The sequence below is a fragment of the Kogia breviceps genome, chromosome 14, assembly GCF_026419965.1.
Source record: "Kogia breviceps isolate mKogBre1 chromosome 14, mKogBre1 haplotype 1, whole genome shotgun sequence".
In the NCBI taxonomy this organism is placed as follows: Eukaryota; Metazoa; Chordata; class Mammalia; order Artiodactyla; family Physeteridae; genus Kogia; species Kogia breviceps.
In genome coordinates, this window is record NC_081323.1 from 89,391,660 (window position 1) to 89,409,092 (window position 17,433).

At 51.3% G+C, this 17,433-nt stretch overlaps 1 protein-coding gene across 2 annotated transcripts in view; it reads right to left on the bottom strand.

The window, feature by feature from the left end:
• Positions 1-17,433, bottom strand: part of CHST12 (carbohydrate sulfotransferase 12) — a 67,279-nt gene that overhangs the window by 20,459 nt on the left and 29,387 nt on the right. For both annotated transcript variants that reach the window (XR_010836462.1, XR_010836461.1), the window contains exons 2-3: positions 6,556-6,705; positions 3,004-3,067 (exon numbers count right to left, since the gene is read on the bottom strand). The gene's annotated coding sequence lies outside the window, so the exon portion shown is untranslated. The remainder of the gene's footprint in view (positions 1-3,003; positions 3,068-6,555; positions 6,706-17,433) is intronic.

Sequence of the window (17,433 nt, forward strand, 5' to 3'; positions counted from 1 at the left end):
GGTGTTCAGCCTTCACAAGTGAATTATTTAAAGAAAAGGCGCAGGTCGGTGATATCACAGACAGGAGGGTGGGGTGTAGAACCGGCTGTCTGGGTCTGAGTTGCAGCTCTGCTGCCCCGATATGCGACCTTGGCCAAGTTCCTGAATTTCTGGGCGCGAAGAGAGCCCTCAAGTCATCGGGAATGGTGAGGCTCCACCAGCTGATTCAGGAGAAGCACTAGAGAAACGGCTGGCGCTCGTCATGACATCACCTGCTGTGGGATTCCTGGCAGGACACAGACCTGCCCCCGAGCATCTTGCCCTCTAAGTTTTACAGCTGGGGAAACTGAGGCTGGGTCGGGGAAGAAGTCAGCAGCAGGGTGGGGCCCACAGAGGGGAGGGCCCAGCGACCCAGTGCCCTCTGGAGCTGAGGAACCATCCAGGGCGGAGGGGAGCCGGCGGTGCCCCCGCCCCCAGGTGAGACAATGGTGGCCCCAGACTCCAGCAGTGCAGCTTCCTTCCTGTCTCCGCTCACTTCCCCATCTGTGTCCGTGGCCCAGCTGGCCCAGGAGCCCCTTCCCGCCCCCTCCTGCAGGAGGCCTGGCCTTTTGTGTCAGCCGGGAGGGGCTGGGGGCCGGTGGGCTGGTGGACGGCTAGCCAACCAGGCCCTGGGAAGGACTGGGTTGGCGGGGAAGGGGTGAGGCCTCTCCTGATCCTGGGGACGCGGAGCGCACCGACGGGGCTTCCCTGCTCGTGGTGCAGGCCCCCCGCTTTGCGACCTGAGCTGGCTGCTCGCCCCCTCTGGGCCCCGTCTCCCTGCGTACAAAAGGCTCCCTTCCTGGTGAAACTCTGCCTCCCCAATAGCAGTGCAAGGTGGGACGGGGGGGAAGGACAGAATAGGCCGGGTTTTATCTTCTTCAGTTTGGGGTGGCTGCTGAGCCTGCGGACAGCCTGGGTTCAGAGGCAGACACACTGACTCCGAATTTTGCTGGGCTGCACCCAAGGGCCAGGTCAGCACCATCTCCCAAGAACTTGGCCAGGTATGGAGAGCCATGCTCCTTTTACAGATGTGAAATAAGCTTAGAGAGGTTAAGTGACTTGCCTAGGGTTGCTCAGCAGATGAGGGATGGAGCTCAAATATCCAGACCTGACAGGCTTCAAGCACGCGCGCGCACACACACACACACGGACACACACACACACACACACACCCCTTCCCTCCATGTTGGCCCTGAGCTGAGTCAGCTTCGAATCAGCCCTTCTGTGGGGCAAATCAGACCTCAGGGGCCGCAGACCCACTGCGTCCTTGAGCCTCAGTCTCCCCAGCTACAAAATGGGGTGCAGGCAGTTACGGTCTCAGAAGGTCCTGCTGCAGGGGCTATGTGCCATGTGGTAACCCTTCCGTGACCCCGCTGCTCTCAGCACACAGTGGAGGCGCCCATCTGTAACTGTGCCCCGTCTCAGCACCACAGCCCCTTGGACAGAACCATCGGCTCCTCCCTCGGCTCAGAGGACACTTCCTCTGGGAAGCCCTCCTTGACCTCTGCTTCCCTCTACCTCCTGCCCTCATCACCCTGCCTCTTCTGGAGGTTGGGGACCAGGTCTCACTCCAGCCCCCCCGGCCCCAGCTGCTCCAGAACACATCTAGCTCTGGAAATGTTTGCTGAACGAGTAAGTGAATAAATGAATGATTGACGTGGCCAAAACCACTTAGAGCCTTGAACAAGTTAGCGATGGCCCTCCCAACAGGGGCTGTGGACCTATAAGGCCTCTACTGCAGGCTCCCGTCTTATTTAAGGTGGTCCCCACACTTGGGAGATGAGAACAAACGCAACCCCTCCCCTCCACGCCCGAAGGCCTCGCACCTCCGGCTCCATCTCTCCCCGTTTGTCCGCCTCCCTCCAATCCTGGAACACACTGAGCCGTCTCTGCCCCAGGGCCTTTGCACTGGCACCTCCCCTGGACACTTCCCCAGCGCTCAGCCTGGCCGGCTCCTTCTCATTACGCAGGCCTCTCTTCTAGATGCTGCCTCCTCAGAGGGTCCTTTAGCATCTGGCTGAATTTATTCTCCATCGCTGTTGCATTTGCTCCCAAGCAGCAAATTATGGTTCACAGATCTACCTGCTCACAGGTTTGCCAGCTGGACAGTCAGCTCCTGGACATGGGCTGGCTGGCCTATGTGCTCACCATTGGACTTCTCATGCCTGGAACAGAGCCTGGCACACTGGAGGCACCAATAAGTATCTATTAAATTAATGGGGTTTCCCTGGTGGCGCAGTGGTTGAGAGTCTGCCTGCCGATGTGGGGGACACGGGTTCGTGCCCCGGTCCGGGAAGATCCCACATGCCATGGAGCGGCTGGGCCCGTGAGCCATGGCCGCTAAGCCTGTGCGTCCGGAACCTGTGCTCCGCAAAGGGAGAGGCCACAACAGTGAGAGGCCCGCGTACCGCAAAAAAAAAAAAAAAAAAAAAAAATTAATGGAACCACACCCTGCTTGAACCCTTCTAGGGACAGGCAGCTCACTACCTACCATAGTAGCCCATTTCCCTGCTGATTGGAAGCAAATTCTCCTCCTCCCCCCACGCATTTCCCGTCCCTCCCCTGTGCCATGGCAGAGGCCCCTCGGAAGGAGCCCCCACATTCCTTGACACCCTACAGAGATCCAAGGACATCATCAGGGTGCTGTGTTCCAGCAAAAGGAGCTGTAAGAGGTGCACCCAGACAGCCCCTGCTCCTAGCAAGCCAAATAAAATCTCTCAGAGGACCTGTCCTCCCCTCAGTTCTCTGGGTGGTGTGTGTGAGGGGTAGATCCACTGAGCCGGGCCTGTCTGGGGAGACACGGTTGCCTTGTGAGAAGGCTTGGGCCTTGGAGAGTTAGGTCTACAGGCTTCTAACGCCACCAAAGGAGCCAGGCTCTCTGATGGTCAAGGAGAGAGTTCAAATGCCCACGGCGCCACGTGACTGAATGAGGCCGATAGGGCAATAGGAACTGGTGGGGCCTGTGGCTAACAGGAAAGGACTTACCCCATCGTGTTCAGCTTCTTCCAGTTACGCACAGGAAAACGTGGGTCCAGAGTGGGCAGATATTCTGATTTAAAAAAAAAAAACTGAAGTTAAGTTGCTGTCCGATAACCTGTTTCTAAATACTGGCCACTATGTATACTGAACAAGGTATCAACCTCCGAGCTGCCCTGGGGGTGACTAGTTCAACACTTTTGCCATCAGGACGGGGTTACGGGTCACCCTGGGCGGGGAGCTGCCCTCCTGCCCAGCCCATATGCGGCAAGGTCTGCTACATCAGTGGAACAAGAAGAATAGCTACGTAGACGCTCAACACGCGCTGACCGTCTCTGGAAGGATTTGGGAAATCTGGTTGCAGGTGACCGGGACCTGCTGGGCTGTAGTAGGCTGGAGCACCCGTCTTAAATATTCATTTTTAATTCCCCCCAACACTTTGTTGTGAAAATTTTCAAACACGTGGAAAAGTTGAAACAACTTTTGGCAAACACCCAAGCACCCGCTATCTGGAATCAACAGTTAACGTTTTGTTCCATGGCTCCATCGCATATGGATCCGTCCTGGATTCGCATACATCTCAGAATAAGGGGTGACATCGGCCCTTCGCCCCGGATACTTCAGCACGAACACCCGTAACTAAAGTTCACTACTTGTTTAGGGCTCTGCTCTTTTGAAGCCTCAGTTTTGCCTTCTGCAAAACGGGGTAACCGCCCATCCCCGTATGCCTGTGGGGGCCCCAGGGCTGCCGGGCAGAGGACACTGGGCCCCTGGAGAGTGGCGAAGCAGGGCAAGGGATTAATGCTGGTGAGAGGCTGTGGTCAGACCTGTTGTTCGTCCCAGCTCCCCTCCCCACCCTGGCCGGGGCCCCTGACGCCCTCAGTCCCCGTGCATCACCGCCTCGGGTAAGGGGCGTGTCCCTCCCGGGCTTACCCGCTCCCCACCCCGTCGGCTGGAGCTGTCTTTTCAGCACCGAGAGGCCCTCGGCTCCAGCCCCCTGGGTGAGGGTCCCAGGCAAGGTCAGGCCCCCACCCCAGTCCCGTGAGCAGCAGCCCTTCCTTGAAGGGCGTCCCACGGACGTCAGCCGCCTCGTAGCAGGTGGGGCTCCTCAAGTGGGCACTGAGCCCACAGCCCTGTCCTCCGGGCCCACTGGTTCCCCTGTGGGAGGTCGAACGGGTGCTGGTGTGCGCGCCTGACCCTGGGAGAGTCCACTCTGGCAGGTAGCCTGGCAAGTCCTGGGGGCTTGGCTTGTCCAGGCCTGGGAGGCCCATGGCGGGTGGGGTCCTACGGAGAAGGGGGCTCAGCCTCCTGTCTGGGTCGTGGCCTAGGTTTTGGGTGGGGGTCAGTGCCTCCGTTTTGCAGATGGGGGTCCTGCTGGCCTCACCGTGCTACAACCCTCACCCCGCAGCCCCATTTTCGGTGCCCGTGGGGAGGGAGACCAGATGGGAGGAAAGTCACCTGCCCAGACCTCCCTGGCCCTCCGGCAGGGCCTGGGTCCCAGCCCCCCTCCCCAGGAGGGGCAAAGCAGCCTAGAGCACCTGGGTGGGGGGCTGAGAAGGCTCCAAGTAGCGGAGAGGACGGCTGAGAGCGGATAAACTGGGACAGGCAAGGGATACCCCCCAACCCTCCCCCTGAGGCCCTGCCTGCCCTCCCTCCCCCCTCCTCTGAGGCCCCTCCAGTGGGGCAGGGTCCCATTCCCAGCTTGGGGGGGTGGGTGGCACCTCTGACAGTTACGTCCTGTTCCCTGGGGGAGGGGCAGCTCTCCTCCCGAGTCTGGGCTACACTCCCAACCCCCGACACTCTTTCCCTCTCTGTTCACTGTCCCTCCCCACTTGGGGTCTTAGCGATGACTTCAGGGGTTAAAGGAAGCCCAGCTCCGGGCGCTGACCTTGCTGAGAGGGGGCTCACTCCTGAAAAATATGAAAACTGTGCAGGTTGGGTCATGGGGCCAGGCCTCCAGGGACTCAGCAGAGCAGATGTTCTTTCTAAACGCTTAGAGGTTGACCCCCCTCATCTTCACAAGAGCCCTATGAGGTGGGTCCCGTTGTTGATTTTTATAGATGAGGGATCTCAGACACAGAGAGGGGAAGACATCGGCCTGAGGTCACACACCATGTCCTTGGCAGAGCTGGGATTTGAACCCAGGCAGCCTGGTCCCCAAGTCTTTTAGATATTTGTGTGGGCATAGTTGGGGAAAAAAAATATATATATATATATATATTCAGTGCTATTTGTATTGCTTTTCTCCTTACTCCTTTTTAAAAAATGAGGCCTTGAGTTTGCAAACGTGGGTTTTGTAAACACAGTTTGGGGAGGGTGACTCTGACCCCCACAGCTGGAGAGGAGTTGATCTCTCTGGGCCCTGGAAGAAGTCACACACTCGTGCCCAGTTCCTGCCAGGCTGAGAGGGGAGCCACTGGGACAGGCAGGTAGTGGGAAGTGGGCAGAGCCAGTGGCCGTGGCGCATCCAGGCTGTGCAGGCGCCCAGGGGAAGGCTGGAGGGGGCCCTGCGTACTCTGGCCAGCTGCCTGGCACATCCCGGAATTTGGAGAAGGGTGCCCCCCCCTTCCGGGGGCGCCGGGCTCTGCGCCTGTGGAGGGGGCAGCACAGAGGGTGGTGGCGGAGGGGGGGGTGGAGGTGTTCCTGGGGCCTGTGGGAAGGCACTGCCCGTAGCACCCTGACCCGGCCGTGCTCCGACCTGAATCTGGCTGTGGTCTCAGGACCCCGGAGGCAGCTCAGCTCCCCTCACCTCAAGCCCAACCCTGTCTCCAGCCAAGAGCTTCGTTCCCTGCAGTAAGCACGGCCCTCCCTGACAGCCAGCCACTCAGAGCCTGCTGGCCGGGACCAGTTCCAGCCTGCGGGACAAAGCGGTAACCAGGGCCACAGGCCCGGCTGACCCTGGACGGGCAGTTGGCTCTGCTGCCTGGCAGGGCCCTCGCCATGGTTACGGCCCACCCATGGCTCCGCTCAGAGGCCGGCATTGTCCGGGAGTCAGAGTGCGGCGAGCACGCAAGGGCCAGGGCTGGCGCGGCGACAAGCGCTTTCCCACGCCGCCGCGTCTCAGCGGCCCTGCGGCGCGAGCGGGCCCTGGCCGCGGTAGATGGGGCGACTGAGGCCTGGGGAAGACGGGCGCTGGGGAGTCGGGGCCGGCCTTGGCTGAGGCTCTGAGTCAGGGCCTGAGGTGGGCAGACCATGAGCGGGGTGCCCCGGCTTTGCAAGGGGGCGTCAGCAAAATGACTGTATTGCCGTGACTCGGAGCACGGACACATCCAAGCCGGAGCCGGCGGCTTCACCGGTTCCTGTTCCCAGGCGGACAGGAACGCGTGCTGCTCGCACACCCTCAAGTCTCCAGGCTTTCGCGACCGCTCTGTCTAAATGTCCTTCTACCAAGTCTGTCCCTGGGCACAAATCTTCCCTGTAAGTTGTCACCTTCCTTAACTCCTGCCCGCGCAGCCGGAAGGGACAAAGCCTCGCTTGTTCCTTTCCAGACACACACCAACTTCTCTTTGGAGACCTGTCCCTCCCCTGTGCAGTGTGGTCTCGGGGTGCAGAAGATCCCACCTCAGAGGCTGAAGGTATCTGGAGGCTCTTCTGGCTGGACCCCTCTTCGTCCCTTGGGTCAGCCAAGGATGGGCCGGTTGGCGCTGTCCGCTGGCACTTGGGTCTTGAACGAAGGATGCGAGGACGGGTCTGCTGCTTGCACCGGCCATCCTGTGGCGGCCACAAGGTTAAATCAAACACTAAGAGAAAAATAGGAAAGCAGGGCTCTCCCTGGCGGTCCAGTGGTTAAGACTCTGAGCTTCTACTGCAGGGGGCACGGGTTGGGTCCCTGTCAGGGAACTAAGATGCCACATGCTGTGCGGTGTGGCCAAAAAATAAAATAAAATAAAAATAAAATCCAGGGCTTCCCTGGTGGCGCAGTGGTTGGGAGTCCGCCTGCTGATGCGGGGGACGCGGGTTCGTGCCCCGGTCCGGGAGGATCCCACATGCTGCGGAGCTGCTGGACCCGTGAGCCGTGGCCGTCGAGCCTGCGTGTCTGGAGCCTGTGCTCCGCAACGGGAGAGGCCACAGCAGTGAGAGGCCCGCGTACCGCAAAAAAAAAAAAAAAAAAAAAGGTGCAATAAAAACATTTCCAGGTTTAAAAAGCCTTAGGAAAAGCACTGCTAGCAGACCTGTCTCACAATAAATACTAAAAGAAGTCCTTCAGGGTGAGAAGAAATGACAGAAAATGGTAACTCGAATCTATAGAAATAAATGAAAAGCACTGAGATGGTAAGTCTGTGTATTAAGGTAAAAGACCATGTACATATATTTTGATTTCTTAACTTCTTTAAAAGACATAAGATTGTATAACTAAGTAAGTATAACACTATTTTTTAATATAATAAATGATTTTACCACTGTACTTATGACGTATATAGATGTAACACATATGACAATAATAGCACAAAAAATGGGGCAAGATGGAGTTCTAAGTTTTATGGAATTAAGTCCGTATTAATCAGAAGGAGATGCTGATAAGATGCATATGTAATCCCCAGGGCAAAACCACTAAGAAAATAACTCAACATCTAGTTTAAAAAAAGCAGCAGAGAAATTAAAGTGGTGCACTAAAAGAATATTTATTTAACATAAAAGAAGTTAATAAGGGAGGAACCGAAGAAGAAAACAGTCAGGAAAATATAGAAAATAAATAGCAAAATTAAAAACGTAAACCTAATTGCAGAATACTAAAACACATACTTGTTTTGTGTCCCTGGTTCCTGGCGCAGAGCTCCTGAAACCCTCGGAATTTCCTGAGTGTTAAGAGTGCCTTTTGTTATTCATAATAAGCTCTCTGGGGCCAGATCCGAGTTTATGCTAATGAGGTGGATCTTGATGGGCGGTGCCCTGGACAGCTCCAGGCTGGGGGCTGGGCCCCCAAGGAACCGAGCGCACGACCAGAGGGTTGGAACTTTCGGCCACCTCCCCACAGCCTCCAGGGAGGGGAAAAGGGCTGCAGATTGAGTGCAGTCGCTGACGGCCAGTGATTTAATCAACCATGCCTAGGTAATGGAACACCATCTAAAAAGCCCGAACAGCGGGGTTTGGGAGCTTCCAGGCTGGTGGGCACGTCGATGTGCCTGGAGGATGGTGCGCCCAGAGAAGGCAGGAAGCTCTGCACCCCCATCCCCGCTCTTTTTGTATGTTGCCCTGTGCGTCCTTCCATCTGGCTGCTCCTGAGTCGCAGCCTCTGTAGTATGACCGTAATCCCGAGTGTTGCGCTTTTTTGACTACTGTGAGTCATTCTCGTGAATTACTGAACCTGAGACAGGGGTTGTGGGAACCTCTGAACGGGTAGCTAAGTCAGACAGAAGTCTGGGGACCCAGAGCTTGCCCCTGGTGTCTGAAGTGGGGGCAGCCTCATGCGATGGAGTCGGCCTCACCTGTGGGTCTGTGACTCCAGGTGGTTCGTGTCAGGATCGAATTGAATTTGGTACACGCCCCACTGGAGTAGGAGAATGAGAGAATTAGGTTGATAGACACTAAATGTGTCAATAATTACATTAAATGTGAATTTGGGTCTAAACACCCCAATCAAATGGCAGATGCTTTCAGGGACTTTCCTGGTGGTCCAGTGGCTAAGACTCCACACTCCCAATGCAAGGGGCCCGGGTTCGATCCCTGGTCAGGGAACTAGATCCCACATGCCGCAACTAAAGGTCCCACATGCCGCAACTAAAGGTCCCACGTGCCGCAACTAAAGGTCTCACATGCCGCAACTAAAGGTCCCACGTGCGCAACTAAAGGTCCCACATGCCGCAACTAAAGGTCTCACATGCCGCAACTAAAGGTCCCACATGCTGCAGCTAAGACCTGGCTCAGCCAAATAAATAAATAAATATTTTTTAAAAAGGCAGATGTTTTCAGACTGTATTACAAAAAAAAACTGTTAAAAATCAAGATTCAACGCTATACTGTCTAAACCTTAGATTCACAGACACAAATAGATGAAAGAAAATGGGCAGAAAAAGGTACACACACAAACATCTGGCCATAAAAGAGCTGAGGTGGCTGTATTAATATCAGACAAAATAGACAATAAGATAAGGCATAATACCAGAGACATTTCATAATAATATAGCAATTAAAAGTGCATGCATCTCTAACGTAAGAGCCTCAAAATTCATGAAGCAAAAACTGACAGAACAGGAAGGAAAAAATTAAACAATGCAGTTGGAGATTTCAATACCCTACACTTGAAAACCGATAGAACAACTAGTCAGAAAATCAGGAAAGGCAGAGAAGACTTGAACAACACAGCAGCCAACTAGACCTGACACGTACAGACACTCCACCCAGCAACGGCAGAAGCACATCTCTCCCAAGTGCACCTGGAACAGTCTCAGGATAGACTATGTGCTTGGCCACAAATCAAGTCTCAATATGCTTCAGAGGACTGAAAACACACAAAGCATGTTCTCCAGCCACAGTGGAATTAAGTCAGAAACAAACAACAGAAAACAATCTGGGAGATCCTCAAATACTTGAAAAATAAACAACATGTTTCAAGAAAACATAGCCAAAGAAGAAATCGCTAGAGAAAACAGGGAATATTTTAAACCGAATGAAAATTAAAACACAGCATATCAAGCATTGCAACTAAAGCAGTGCTTAGAGGAAAATTATAGCTCTGAACACCTAGATCAGAAAACACCTTAAAAGCTGGAGAGAGAGGGCTTCCCTGGTGGCGCAGTGGTTGAGAGTCTGCCTGCCGATGCAGGGGACACGGGTTCATGCCCCGGTCTGGGAAGATCCCACATGCCGCGCAGCGGCTAGGCCCGTGAGCCGTGGCGGCTGAGCCTGCACGTCCGGAGCCTGTGCTCCACAGTGGGAGAGGCCACAACAGTGAGAGGCCCGCATACAACAACAACAAAAAAGCTGGAGAGAGAAGAGTAAATTAAACCCATAGCAAAAGCAGAAGAAAGGAAATAATAAAGACTAATGCAGAAATCAATGATAGAAAGCAGAAAAACAGAAGAGAAAATCAATGAAGGGACTTCCCTGGTGGTCCACTGGTTGAGAATCCACCTTCCAATGCAGGGGACGTGGGTTCGATCCCTGGTTAAGGAACTAAGATTCCACATGCCACGGGGCAACTAAGCCCACGCCCCCCAACTACTGAGCCCGCGCGTCACAGCTAGAGAGAAGCCCGTGTGCCACAACTGGAGAGCCTGCACACCACAACTAGAGAGAAGCCCGCACACCGCAACGAAAGATCCTGCATGCCACAACTAAGACCTGATGCAGCCAAAAATAAATAAATATTAAAAAAAAATTTTTTTTAAAAAGAAAAGCAATGAAGCCAAAATTGATTCTTTGAAAATATCAATTAAAAAAATAAACCTCCAGCTGGACTGACCAAAAACAAGGACAGAAGACATAAACTATCAAATTCAGGAATAAAAGAGGAGATATCACCAATCCTACAGAAATACAGGTTTATCAGAGAATATTATGAACAACTTTATGATAACAAAATAAACAACTTAGATGAAATGGACAAATTCTCATAAAGACTAAAAATTTTAAAACTGACAAGAATAAATTGAAAATTGGAAAAGACCTGTAGCAAGGAAATTGAGTTAGTAACTTAAAATCTTCCCACAAATAAAAGTCCATCCCAGATGGCCTTACTGATAAATTCTACCAAACATTTAAAGAAGAAATAAAACCAAATCTTTCACAATATAAAGAAGGAGGAAACATTTTCCAACTCATTCTATGAGGACAGCATTACCCTATACCAAAGCAAAGGCATCACAAGAAAACTACAGACCGATACCCTCATGGACACAGATGCAAAAATCCTTAACAAAATACTGCAGGGCTTCCCTGGTGGCGCAGTGGTTGAGAATCCGCCTGCAGATGCAGGGGACACGGGTTCGTGCCCCGGTCCGGGAAGATCCCACATGCCGCGGAGCGGCTGGAACCGTGAGCCGTGGCCGCTGGGCCTGTGCGTCCGGAGCCTGTGCTCTGCAACGGGAGAGGCCACAGCAGTGAGACGCCCGCGTACCACCAAAAAAAAAAAAAAAAAAAAAAAAAATACTGCAAACTGAATACAGTGCCATGTAAAAAGGATCATACACCACGACCAAGTGGGATTTATTCCAGGAAAGCAAAGTTGGTTTAACATTCACAAATCAATTAATGTAATATACCACATTAACAGAATAAAAGACAAAAACCACAGGATTGCCTCAATAGATACAGGAAAAGCATTTGACAGAGTCTAAAATGTTAAACCTAACATAAAAACTCACAACAGACTAGAAATAGAAGGGAATTTCCTCAAACTGATAAAGGCATCTATGAAAAGCTACAGCTAATACCATGCTCAATGGCGAAAGACTACATTTTCCCCTCTAACAACGAGAACAAAAGAAGGATATCTGCTCTTGCCACTGTTATCCAACATTATACTGAAGGCTCTAGCCAGTGGAATAAGCAAAAATAAAATGAGATAAAACAAAAGAAATAAATGAAAGGCATTCAGGTTGCAAAGGAAGAAGTAAGGCTATCATTGTTCACAGATGACACAGTCCTGTATGTATAAAATCCTAAGGAATCTCCCCCCAAAGCTATTAGAGCTAATAAATGAGTTTAGCAAGGTAGCAGGATTTAAGATCCAAAAATCAGTTGTATTTCTATATACTAGCAAGGAACATACTGAAAATGAAATTAAGAAAACAACTCCATTCACAGTAGCATAAAGAATAACAAAATGCTTAAGAATATATGTAACAAAAGAAGTGCAAGGCTTGTATATTGAAAATGACAATACATTATTGAGACACATTAAAGAAGATTTAAGTAAATGGAGAGACAGTCCACGTTCAGCTCTACCCAAATTGATCTGTATATTCAATACAATCTCTATCAAAATCCCGGTAGGCTCTTTTGGGTAGAAATTGACAGTCCCAAATTTATATGGAAAGTCAAAGGACTTAGAATAGCCAAAACAGTTTTGAAAGAGAAGAACAAAAGAACATATACGACCCAATTTCAAACTTACGATAAAGCCACAGTAACTAAGACAGCGGCATATAGGAATAGAGATCAACGGAACAGAACCGAGACTCCAGAAATCAGCATCGTGCTTATGGTCGAATGACTTTCAATGAAAGTACAAAGACAGTTCAATGGCGAAGGGACAGTCTTCAACAAATGGTGCTAGGACAATCGGATTTTGCAAAAACGAACAAGCAATAAAACCTCACACCACGTATTGCGTTGGCCAAAAAGCTCGTTTGGTTTTAAGTAAAAATAAAAGACATTTTTCGTTTTCACCAAGAACTGTATTGAACGAGGTATTCACTAACTGAACGAACTTTCTGGCCAACCCAATACAAAAATTAACTCAAAATGCATCAGATGACTCCCTGTAACAGCTAAAACTGTTAGGAGAAAATCCCTGTGATCTTGGGTTAGATATGACACCAAAAGCACAATCCGTAACAGAAAAATTGAAAACTGGACTTCATCATAAATAAAATCTGCTCTTCAAAAGACACCATTAAGAAAACGAGAAGACAAGCCGTAGACTGGGAAAAAAGTGTTTGCAGAGCGTATATCTGATAAAGGTCTAGTATCCAGAATATATAACAAACACAGTTCAATAAGAAGACAACCTAATTTTAAAATGGACAAAAGATCTGCACAGACAGTTCCTCAAAGATATATGAATTGATAATAGGTACATAAAAGGTTGCGCGACATCATTAGTCATTAGGAAAATGCAAATTAAAGCCACACTGAGATACCATTTCACACCTACTAGGCTGGTTAGAATCAGAAAGACATAACAAGCGTAGGTAAGGATGTGGGGAAACTGAAACCCTCACGCATAGCTGCAGACAATGCAAAATGGTGCAGCCACTTTGTAAAACGGTCGGGCAGTTTCTTTAAAAAGTTTAAACATAAACTTCCATACGACCCAGAATTTTCACTGCCAGGAATCTACCCAAGAGAAATGAAAACATATGTCCACACACAGAAGAACATGAATGTTCATAGCAGTATCTCCATAATAGTCTCCAACTGGAAACCATCTAAATGTCCAGCAGCTGGGGAATGGAATAGCAAGACGAGGTCCATCCAGACAATGGAATAAAAGAATGAATCTCGGGCTTCCCTGGTGGCGCAGTGGTTGAGAGTCCGCCTGCCGATGCAGGGGATGCGGGTTCGAGCCCCGGTCCGGGAAGATCCCACATGCCGCGGAGCGGCTGGGCCCGTGAGCCACGGCCGCTGAGCCTGCGCGTCCGGAGCCTGTGCTCCCCAACGGGAGGGGCCACGGAGGTGAGAGGCCCGCGTACCGCAAAAAAAAAAAAAAAAAGAATGAATCTCAAAAACATGATGCTAAGTGGAGCCGGACACACAGGACTACATACTGCACGAGTCCGTCTATGTAAGTGTTCAGAAAAGGTAGATTAATAGAGAGAGAAAGCGGGCCAGTAGTTAGTTGCCTGGGGCTCCAGTGGAAGCAGGGATTGGCTAAATGGGCTCGAGGGAACTTTTGGCATGACGGAAATATTCTAAAATTGGATTGCGGTGATGGTTGCATAGCCCTGTAAATTTACTAGAAATCACTTACAAAGGGTAAATTTTTCTGTGATGTTAATTTTACTTCATCAACAAAGATGTTTTTAATGAAACAAACATTTATTATTATTATTTTTAACATTTATTATTTTTGTGGTATTATTGTATCTGTGTTTGTTGTATTATTTTATTGTGTTAAAAACACAATACCATTTATAATCACTAAAAACTAAAACAAAAAAATCTAGGTGCAAATCAACAAAACATGTATGGGATTTTTATACTGCAAACTACAAAACGCCAAAGAAAGAAATCAAAGACTTAAATAATGGAGAGACAGACCTTGTTCATGGATTATAAAGCTCAACATAGTAAAGATGTCATTTCTCCCCAAACTGATATACAAACTTAATCCAATTCCTGTAAAAATCCCAGCAATATTTTTTTGTAGAAATAGACAAGATTATGCTAAAATTTATGTGGAAAGACAAACTCAAATTTTAAAGAAGAATAAAGCGAGAAGAATTACTCACTAATTTTTTTTTTTTTTTTTTTTTTTTTTTTGTGGTATGTGGGCCTCTCACTGTTGTGGCCTCTCCCGTTGCGGAGCACAGGCCCCGGACGCGCAGGCTCAGCGGCCACGGCTCACGGGCCCAGCCGCTCCGCGGCATGTGGGATCTTCCCGGACCGGGGCACGAACCCGTATCCCCTGCATTGGCAGGCGGATTCTCAACCACTGCGCCACCAGGGAAGCCCAAAAACAATTTTAAAGAAGAATAAAGCGAGAAGACTTACTCTGCTGAGTTGCAAGCCTTATTAGGCAGCGGTCGTGACCAGTGCTGTGTGGTGTGGGCGGAGACTGAGGAAACAACAGAGAACCTGGAAGAAGCCCTGCCTAAGAACCGCCGGCTTTGACAAGAGCGCAAAAGCAGCTCAGTGGGGGAAAGATGGCCTTTTCAACAAACAACGTTGGATCAATTGAATATCCACAGGCAAAAAAGCAAACTTCAATCTAAACGTCACAACTTATTTTTTAAAAATCAACTCAAAATTAAGCATGGATTTAAATGTAAAATACAAAACTTTTAGAAGATAGTTTAGGAGAAAATCTTCAGGACCCAGGGCTTGGGGAAGAGTTCTTAGACTGGACACCAAAGTCATGGTCCCTAAAAGAAAACAATCAGTAAGTTGAATCTCATCAAAATAAAGAAACTTCTGCTCTGTAAAAGACCCTCTTAAAGGACAAAAAGACAAAGGCAGCAGGATAGGAGCAAATACTTGCAAACCACATATCTGACAACGGACTCACGTCTAGAGTGTGCAAGAACTCTCAAAGCTCTACGTCAAAAAATCTACTTAGAAGTTGGGCAAAAGACACAAAGAGATGCTTCTCTTGAGGCCCCACAGGTGGACAACTGTGTGCTGGAGGGTGGCCCCAGGCCCCCAACCCAGGGTGGGATGGAGCCCCGTCCTGCCCCACCCCGGCAGCATCGTGTACGTGTGCGCACATCTGTATTCTGGGTCACCCCTAGAATAGAGGAGGCCCAAAGGACAGGCTTGGGCCTGGTGGTCCTGGGGACATGCCAGGCCCAGCCACACATCTCCAGGATCCTCCAAGAGGGGCCCAGGATGGGGAGTGACCTTCCTCAGAGAGACAAGTCGTGGAGCTGAACGTGAACTTGGGCCTGGTGAGGGCCACCCCAACCCTCCAGCCAGCCTCGGGGAGGCCACCTCCTGCCAGCTTCTGCTCTGGGTGTGGGGGACCCCGGAGCAGCCACCGTGAAGATGGGGGATGTATGGGCATCAGAGGGCTGGGCGACCAGCCCCCTACCCCTCAGTGGGGCCGCTGGATCCCTGCGGGCTTTCGTGGTAAAGCCAGCCAGGGCTCTGAGCTTCCCGTGCCCACTACCGGCCAGTTCCTTACCTGGCTTCTGGGCAGGGCACATCCCACCCACCCCTGATAGAGACTTGGCCAATCAGAGGACTTCAAGATCGTCTGCTCATTGTGGGCGGCCTAAGGCCTGGGCCCATCACTGCAGGAAGATTGACCAGGCCGTGGAATTGCCCGTGCCCTTTGACCAGTGAGTCCTGGGCACAGACCCGCTTGCGGAAAGGCCCTAGGATTCCCGAGCAAAGGCCCCGCCAGTAGGCGGTATTCCTGACCCGAGGCTGCCCCCTAGTGGGAGGCGCCGAGGACCAGCCCAGCCCCGTGCTGACCCTCTGGGAACCCCAGCTGCCTTGGCTGCTGCCCCGATTTAGAACTGGACCCCTCCCCAGAGGGGAACTTCCTTGTTCCCACGGCAGCGGGACAGGGGGCACCAGCCCGGTCCCCACCCCAGGGGCAGGGGAAGCACTGGGGGCCACTCCCAGGGCTGCAGGGCAGGCTCAGCGTCTGGCCCCAAATCAAAGGGGCCAGGACAGTGCCCCTGGGAAGGCCCCTGCCTGGGACAGAGCCGAGATCCTGGAGTAGGTGCTGGGCAGAGTCCTCGAGGACGTGCGGCCTTGGTCAAACCTCTCTCTAGCCTCAGTTTCCTTATCTGAAAAAGTAAAACTGGAATAGCTACGGAACCCGCTCCTCAAAGGTACGCGGCCCATTATGGCGGCCAGTGGCCAGTTGTGGCTCTCTGAGCACACGGGAAAGCCGGCTAGTCGGAATTGGGACGTGCGGTAAGTGTAAAATAGACACTGGATTTTGAAGTCTTAGTACAAACCCCCCCCCCCCAAAACAAACAAAAAACCAAACACCCAGTCACTCAGACTGTAAAGTATCTTACAAGTCATTTTTATATGATTCACAAGTTGAAATGATAATATTTTGGATATATTGAGTCAAACATATTATTAAAATTAATTTTGCTTCTTGTTTGTTTCGTTTCTAGGGAGGTTACCAGAAAATTTTAAATTAACATGAGGTCCAAAGGATTGTTGGAAAGATTCAACGAGATGGCACCTGGTGACTAGTAAACCTTGATAAAAGGTGGCCAATCCTGTTCCTATTAGCACAGAGTGGCCGCTAAACGGAGGAATTTCTTCAAAATCTTGTGTTGCACCTGAAAAACTCAGAGGAACTCTGAATTCTATTCTTGTGCTTCTTTCCATGAAAACATTTTTTTAACAAAACTTGTATCAAAGTCACCAGTTGAGGAAGATGTGCCTCCTTTCGTCCTGTGAGTCAGCGGGGCCCTGTGCCCCCGGGCCCAGCGCAGCAGGGATTGTGCCCAAGGGAAGCAGGGAGGGCTGGGCACACCTCACGGCCACACTGCCGAGAGCAGGAGGCCCAGCCCCACTGCTCTCACAGCCCACCTGTCCAGCCCCATCTTGCTGGCCCCACGCTCCGGGGAACACAAAGAGAGAAAGAACTGTATGCTGCTTTCATTGCTCGGAAGGAGCTGGAGGAGACTGAGCCACACATCTCCTGCAATCACCCAGGAGGGGCCAGAGCAGGGAGTGGCCTTCCTCACAGGCAGAAAGTACGTGATGGAGCCCCATGAGAGCCTGGGCCTGGGGGAGTTCTGGAACCGCCCATCACGAGGGCAGGCAAGCCACAGGTGGAAGTTGAAGCCAGGGAGGAGTGGAGATCACGTGTGGGGAGATTCGAGGAAAGGCGAGGTCCCAGCTGTCAGGGAAATAGGGAGAGAAACCAGGGGAGGCTTCTAGGAGGAGGTGGTGCCATCTTGAAGGCCAGGATCTAGAGAAGGCCAGGGCAGCTCCCAGACCCCTTCCTCGCAGCAGGTTTCAGCAGCGGTCTCCCATATCCCAGCACCGTCACTCAAACTCTTGGGAGCTGATGCCAGTTGGGGGGAGAGCTTGGCTACCCCGGAGGGTGGGGGGGGCAGAGTCGCTCCAGGCGGACACAAC